This window comes from Triticum dicoccoides, chromosome 6B, assembly GCF_002162155.2.
Source record: "Triticum dicoccoides isolate Atlit2015 ecotype Zavitan chromosome 6B, WEW_v2.0, whole genome shotgun sequence".
Lineage (NCBI taxonomy): Eukaryota > Viridiplantae > Streptophyta > Magnoliopsida > Poales > Poaceae > Triticum > Triticum dicoccoides.
Window position 1 is genome coordinate 258,553,011 of NC_041391.1, and position 8,339 is coordinate 258,561,349.

Consider the following 8,339-nt stretch of genomic DNA (forward strand, 5'->3'; position numbering starts at 1 on the left):
GGTCCTCGGTGTCACTTCCTTTTGGGGTATCCACCATGTATATGTCGTATGACGAGGTGGTCCTTACGCGCTTTATAGGCGCTGGTTCTTGTTCGTCTCCGGCATCGTCGTCCATGCCGTCGATATCTTCGGAGTCGTATTCTGGCATGTCGGTTAGATCGTCGACAGTGGCTACAAAGTGGGTGGTGGGTGGGCTCTGAATTTCTTCGTCGTCCGTATCCCAACCATCCTGGCCATAGTCCGGCCAGGACTCTCCCGATAACGAGAGATGCTTTAGCGAATTTAGGATGTCGCCAAAGGGCGAGTATTGGAAGATGTCCGTGGCGGTGAATTCCATAATCGGCGCCCAATCCGATTCGATTGGTAGGGGCGTGGGAGGTCCGGAGTCCGGCAAGGGGTCTGGCACCTCGGAATCATGAGTTTCGCAAGGGACAAGATTAGTGTTCGGCTCCATCACCATGGAAGTTGAAGCCCCTGAGGCGGTGTCCATCCACCGGTCCTCGATCTGGGCGATCGGCTCCGGACTAAGGGCCGAAGCGGATTCGTGTGCGGCCACCAAGGCACTGTTCGGCGGCAGAGCTAGATCATGCCCATCGCAGCAGTGCGGTGCGCTTGGTTTTGGCTCGAGCCCGTCGAAGATCAAGTCCCCGCGGGCGTCGGCTGTGAAGTTTAGGCTTCCAAACCTGACCTGATGGCCAGGGGCGTAGCTTTCGATCTGCTCCAGATGGCCAAGTGAATTAGCCCGCAGTGCAAAGCCGCCGAATACGAAGATCTATCCGGGGAGAAAAGTCTCACCCTGGACAGCGTAGTTGATTGAAGATGCCATCGAGCCTATCGGTGACGACACAGAGGAACTCTCAATGAAAGCACCAATGTCGGTGTCAAAACCGGCGGATCTCGGGTAGGGGGTCCCGAACTGTGCATCTAGGCGGATGGTAACAGGAGACGAGGGACACGATGTTTTACCCAGGTTCGGGCCCTCTCGATGGAGGTAAAACCCTACGTCCTGCTTGATTAATATTGATGATATGGGTAGTACAAGAGTGGATCTACCACGAGATCAAGGACGCTAAACCCTAAAGCTAGCCTATGGTATGATTGTTGTAATGTATGTTGTGTCCTACGGACTAAAGCCCTCCAGTTTATATAGACATCGGAGACGGCTAGGGTTACCCAGAGTCGGTTACAATGGTAGGAGATCTACATATCCGTATCGCCAAACTTGCCTTCCACGCCAAGGAGAGTCCCATCCGGACACGGGACGGAGTCTTCAATCTTGTATCTTCGTAGTCTTGGAGTCCGGTGGACGATGACAGTCCGGCTGTCCGGACACCCCCTAGTCCAGGACTCCCTCACGGACGTTGATAGTAGTGTTACTATCTACAAAGCTTGACTTGTCGCAAAAAGGTTTTCGACAAGTTCAAGGTGTTGACTACAATGAGATTTTCTCAACTATAGCGATGCTTAAGTCTGTCCGAATCATGTTAGCAATTGCCACATTTTATGAAATCTGGCAAATGTATGTCAAAACTGCAATCCTTAATGGTTTTCTGAAAGAAGAGTTGTATTTGATGCAACTAGAAGGTTTTGTAAATCCTAAAGGTGCTAACAAAATGTGCAAGCTCCAGCGATCCATCTATGGACTGGTGCAAGCATCTCGGAGTTGGAATATACGCTTTGATAAATTGATCAAAGCATATAGTTTTATACGGACTTGCGGTAAAGCCTGTATTTACAATAAAGTGAGTGGGAGCACTACAGCCTTTCTGATAAGTATATGTGAGTGACATATTGTTGATCAGAAATGATGTATGTCGGTGTACTAGAGTAGGGGTACACTAGTATCCCGAACTTGTGCATGGGCAGTCGCAGCGCCCCGCGGCAAGGCTTGCCGGGTGCCCGCCAAGGTCCTCCGTGGTTCCTTTGGAGCCATTCAAGATCAAAGTGTTCAAGCCAAGAAGACAAGGCCCCGGCAAGAGGAGCTTGCCGGGAAGGACAAGGCCCCGGCAAGAGGAGATTTCCGGGAAGGCCAACCAAGGCATTTTAAGGAACTTGCCGCGACGCGCCGCGCGTCCTGGCAAGACCCGATGAGCGACAAGCTTCTGGGCGCGACAAGACAACGATCGCGGCAAGTCGCTTGCTGCGGCAGGCCGCCACTCTGTGCCCACGCTCCAGCGCATCCGTCGACATGTCGCCACAGGACCGTTCCAGACGCACGTGGCGAGAGGCTGTGCAGCCAAGCGGTGCGAGGTGGCGAGCGGAGATGACAAGATGGCCATCGTGGCAAGCGGTGGCGCCCCTAACGGTCACTTTTCTGCACTGTTTGGGCGACACAGACGGGCATTTAATGCCTTTGTCCCCTGCCATCAGGGTTAGGTAGGATCCACTATAGAAGCAGTTGTACCAACCACACCTTTTATGTTTTTGCCCTCGCCTGCGTTGCCACCTGTCGGTGACCCCTTGAGCATATAAAAGGAGGCCCATGCGCAATGTAGAGGGGGTTCGACTCATTCGAAATCAGAGAACGCTCACGCTCTCGAGCAAGAACTCAATACAACCACAAAGCAGCAGTAGGAGTATTATCTCTCCGGAGAGCTCCGAAGCTGGGTAAAAATCGCTCGCGTGCCTCGCCTCGATCCACTCTTCGTGCGATCTCCGCCCCCCGCTGGACCGAAAAGGGGCTCCGGTCCCATAGGTGTTCGTTTCCCACGACATCTTTGGCAAGCGCACTGTCAGGACCCCGACTCGATGTCACATCGATCTAGCTGGTAACACCTCATATCACTTTGCGGCCTCACGCACGGTATCCCCACGGGTGTCGTCTTACCTTTTTCCTGGGACCGTTTGCGTCTTTTGGCTCACGTATATGATAGTGTCGCTAGCATCCATATGATAAAGAGCCCGGGCTGACATGACTAGTCGTAAACCCAAAGTGGCACAGACTTACAGGGACAGGCATCCATGACCCAGCTTCGAACGTGTCGGTCATCAGCAAGTGGGACCGGGCTGTAGCACTGGGCTAGCAGGACTCCGGTAAACCGGGCTGTAGCGGGCTAACAGGACTCCGGTACTCAAAGCGTGACATTTCCCCGAAGGGACAGACACAGGAACGAAGAAGGACACATGCCGGCCAACCTAAGTGTTCCAGAGCAGTAGCAAGCTACCATGGCTCAGCGGTAACACTAGGAGACATTTCCCGGTAAGAGAGGCTACTAAAGATAAACAACTAGATAGTCAGATCCCACACATACCAAGCATTTCAATCATACACACAATATGCTCGATATGTGCAAATACAACGAAGCATCACAACATGACTCTACGACACCAGTACTTTATTTAAGGCTCAGGGAGCCATACATAACATTCACAAAGGTACGGGTCTCACGACCCAACAAACAAGTCATACAGTCATACAAGCCAGCAGCGGAAGCACATTGTCTGGGTACAGACAACTAGTAAAATAAAAGAGGCTTGGAAAGCCTAGCTATACTACATGGTCCATCACAAGCTCAGGGTCACCACCTGGGTCTTTAGCCTACTCGTTGATGTCAACGTCTACATAGAACCCATCAGAAGGGGTTGCAGCGTCTTCTGTAAAAATGTAGATTATAGCAACATGAGTACAAAGGTACTCAGCAAGACTTACATCAGATCCTACATACATGCATAGTATCAAGAAGGGTTGGTGGAGTTATTGCAGCAAGCTAGCTTTGACTCTTGGCTAGACTATCCTACGATACTCCAACTTGAAATGTTTTGCGCACACGAGTCCACTACTCACCACTTCAATACACTACCGAGGATCCACCTCCGTCTTCCTACGGAAGAGCCATCCTCGGCACTCACACTTATCTTGAGGCTTTTAATAGTTTCCATTTACTTGTCTATGAACTGTATAGGCAACCAAGTAGTCCTTTACCGCGGACGCGGCTATTCGAATAGATCACGTTAACCCTGCAGGGGTGTACTCCTTCATACACGCTCTCACCACTTATCGTCGTTTACACGATATGTACTCGGCAACCTTCAAGCGGAAGCCCAACGTGGGTGTCGGCCACGACCTACCTAATCACCTAAGCCTCCAGTCCAGGTTTATCGCCTATTCAGGTTCCATCCGCAGGGAGTCCGGCCGAGGTTTCCCATACGGCCCCGAATGATGTGAACAGGGTTCCCGAGATACCTAACGGGTATTCGGTACACCGTGCCACGTACCTACCGCATCACAGCCCACCCCTACGGTTAGTGCTGTCCACGGCCTCCAGTAGGCTACAAACACCAGAAACTACTTGCAACTCCTGGACGGAGAACTAGGGTGAATAAGAAGTCGAGAGGGTCCATTGGTTTCGGGCCCAATGCATGGTAGTAGCTGATTCTTAAATCACACATACAGATCTCAGTGCTTAAGGTCGGCTTCAATGAAACAACCCACCATGTACTCCTACATGGCCTCTCATCGATACCTTTACCAAATCGTGTTCACCACACCACTCTCATTACCGACATAATCATTTCACTCTAGCCCATCACCCAGATGAACCAGACCTGACACGACTCTAAGCATAGCAGGCATAGGAAGGTAGGAACAACACATACATATGGCTCAATCAACTCCTACACATGCTAGTGGGTTTCATCTAGTTACTGTGGCAATGACAGGTCATGCAGAGGAAATGGGTTCAACTACCGTAGCACACAGCAGTTTGAATCGCGTTGTCTTAATGCAGTAAAAGAGAGCAGGAGCGAGAACATGGGATTGTATCGATATGATCAAATGGTTGGTTGCTTGCCTGATGGTTCGATGCTCGGATATGATTCTTCGTTAGGGTAATCACGGTACTCCTCGGAGACAGAACCTGTCGCAAAGGACATCGGTACACAAGCATCACCAAACAATGTGCAACAATATGATGCATGCATGAAACATGGCAATATGAGTGTGTTGGGCTAATGCAACTAAAACCAGAAGGGTTTGAACAAATTTGAATCAAAGATTCAAATTTCAAACTCAAACATGGCCTTTTTAAGTGCTTTTCCTTATTCTGCTTAAAACATCAATTTAACTTGTTTGATCATGCATGAAAATAGTACAGATGGATAGATTGGATTTTTCTGATCATTTTTCATATATAATTTGTCCAATTTGGAGTTACAGAATAAAAGTTATGAATTTTTGAAGTTTAAATAATATTCTGGAATTTCCTGATTAAATTTAAATCCAGAAAATCAATTACTGCGTCAGCCTGACGTCAGTGTGACGTCAGCAGGTCAACTGCGGCTGGCTGAAGTCAAACCTGACGTGTGGGGGCCACACGTCAGTGACAGGGGGGGTTAAACAGGTTTAAATTAATCCTAATTAGGGATTAGTGGAGCTGGGGCCCACTGTCAGTGTCAGGGGGGTTGACTAACAGTAGTTAGCGCTAACCTAACCACCTGGCCGACAGGGCCCACGCGTCAGTGACCCTGGGGGGTCAAACCCCAGGTCGGACAAGTCAAACCCCACCGGCGACATGACGCCGGCGAGGTCCGAGACGGCGGCGAAAGTGCTTTTTGCCATTCCGGCAACCAAATGGACGGCGGAAGGCATCTACGTGTTGCTGAGGTTGAGCCGCGACTATTGGTAGTGGTGGTTGGGCTCGGGGTGGCCGGAGTTGACGGCGGCGAGCTCGGCTGCGGCGGCCGGAGTTCGGGTGCGGTCGGAAACGGCGTTGCAGGGCGTTAGGGGAGGTGTTGGTGCGTGCTACGTGCTCCTCGTGAGGTGTGGAGCACGATGGTGTGCTTGGTTAGGCGCTACAGCGACTGTGGCCACGACGGCGACATCGTCGGTGGCGTGGAGCTCTCGGCCGAGGTGGGGCTAGGGCCTAGAGGTCGGGAGAGACCAGGGAAGAAGGGGGAAACGCTCCGGGGGCTCACCGCGGTTGTAGTGGGCGTCGAAGCGGGCTCGGGGACGCGCCGGAGACGACGAATTTGACGGCGACGGTGGTCGGAGTCCGAAGAGGGGAACGGCGACGTGGCGGCGATGCAGGGCTTCCGGGGAGCTGTGGAGCGGTGGGAAGGAAGAGGGGGTTGTGGCGGAGCTTCTGAGCTAGTCGGGGGGAGCGAGGGGTGGCCGGAGAGGCTGCTGTGGCGAACGGCGGCGACGGTGGTGTTCGGCCGTGAGAGGGGGAGAGCGAGGGAGAGGAATGGAAGAGCCGGGGAGAGTGAGAGAGAGCAGGGGGGATCGGGACGGGCTGCGGGCGTCGTCCACGCGGCCAGGAGGTCGTCGGCAAGCAGGAGGTGGCCGCGCGGCCGTGCGCGCGCGAGCACGCAGCAGCTTCGGGGCGAGGGGAGGAAGACGACGGAGGGCTACAGTGCTGGGCTGGGTCGGCTGCTGGCTGGGCCGGCCAGCTGGCTGGGCCGCACAGGGAGGAGCCCAGGTAAGTTTTTTCCCTTTTCTTTTCTATTTCTGTTTTTATTTAATATATCTGCAACTTTGTTGAATTAAATAAATTACCTAGGCAAGTTCAAAAATCACCAAACTATTCCTGGCCCATAGTTGGATTATTTCCAACATGAAACATTTTAGTTTGGAGATATTTGAGCATTTAAATATTTTATATTATTTTCAATGCCCAAATTCAAATATTTATGATTTAATTCAAAAACCCTAGGATGGCCTAGGAAAATGTGCACCATTTTTGGCAGAGGTTCTGAACCAAGACAAAAATGATGGGCATTTTAGAAGGGCATTTCAGGTTCATTGAAAGATTATTTCAGTAGCCCTAGCTGGTTTCAGAGGGGACTGGGGGTTCTGTCATCCCCATTTCAAGTTTCTGATGAATGAGTAAACATGATGCAACACTCTAATGCATGACTAGCTAGGGTGTGACAACTCACCCCCACTCAAAAGAACCTCGTCCCGAGATTTGGGTTCCTCCGGGAAGAAGGCGGGATACTCGAGTCGAAGACGATCCTCCCTTTCCCAAGTTGCTTCATCCTCAGAATGATGCGACCATTGAACCTTGAGAAACTTGATATATGACGTCGCGTGGTACGTTCGGCTTGATCGAGGATACGAATGGGGTACTCCCGATATGTAAGATCATATTGGAGATCAAGCGCTTCGTGGTCCACTTCACGGATAGGATCCGAGAAGCAACGCCTGAGTTGAGAAACGTGGAAGACATCGTGAACTCTGGAGAGATGCGGAGGTAGTTCCAACTGGTAGGCAACTTCTCCTCGTTTGGCAAGAACGCGAAAAGGTCCAATGTAACGAGGAGCCAATTTGCCTTTGATACCGAAACGATGGGTTCCCTTCAGAGGGGTGACCCGAAGATAAGCCTTCTCGTCAACCTCGAAAGTCATAGCCCTATGTTTTCGGTCATATTGACTCTTTTGGCGAGATTGGGCTGTTTTCAACTTTTCACGAACGATACGAACTTGATCTTCTGCTTCCTGAATCATGTCCGGGCCAAAGAACTGTCTTTCCCCGGTCTCTGACCAGTTAAGGGGTGTTCGACATCGTCGTCCATAGAGAACTTCAAAAGGGGCTTTACCCAAGCTAGATTGATAGCTGTTGTTGTAAGCGAATTCGGCAAATGGAAGGCACTTCTCCCAGTCCATTCCGAAAGAGATAACGGAGGCTCGAAGCATGTCTTCTAGAATCTGATTGACGCGTTCCACTTGACCACTCGACTGAGGGTGGAAAGCGGTGCTAAAGGAGAGACGGGTTCCCATAGCATTTTGGAAACTTTCCCAAAATCGAGAGGTGAAAAGACTTCCTCGATCCGAGTTAATTTCCAAAGGAACACCATGGAGAGACACTATTCGGGAGATGTATAAATCTGCCAGCTGACTAGCGGTTATACTCTCACGAACAGGTAAGAAATGAGCTACTTAGGAAAGACGATCGACCACGACGAAGATAGCATTATTCCCTCTCTTGGTCCTGGGAAAACCGGTAATGAAATCCATACCAATTTTATCCCATTTCCATTCAGGAATAGCTAAGGGTTGAAGGGTGCCAGCAGGCCGTTGATGCTCTGCTTTTACACGACGACAGACGTCGCAATTTGCAATATACTGAGCAATTTCTCTCTTCATCCTAGTCCACCAGAACCTCTGGCGTAGGTCCTGATACATCTTAGTACTACCGGGATGAATGGTGAGAGGAGATTCATGAGCTTCCTTAAGGATTAAACTCCTTAGGTTGCGCACTTTGGGAACTACTAGTCGATTCCCGAAGTATACTACCCCTTGATCATCAATGGAGAAACAATTCGCAATTCCTTTCTGAATGTTTCTCTTGATGCGGGAGATTCCCGGATCTACCTTCTGTTCTTTGATAATTTGATCCGTAA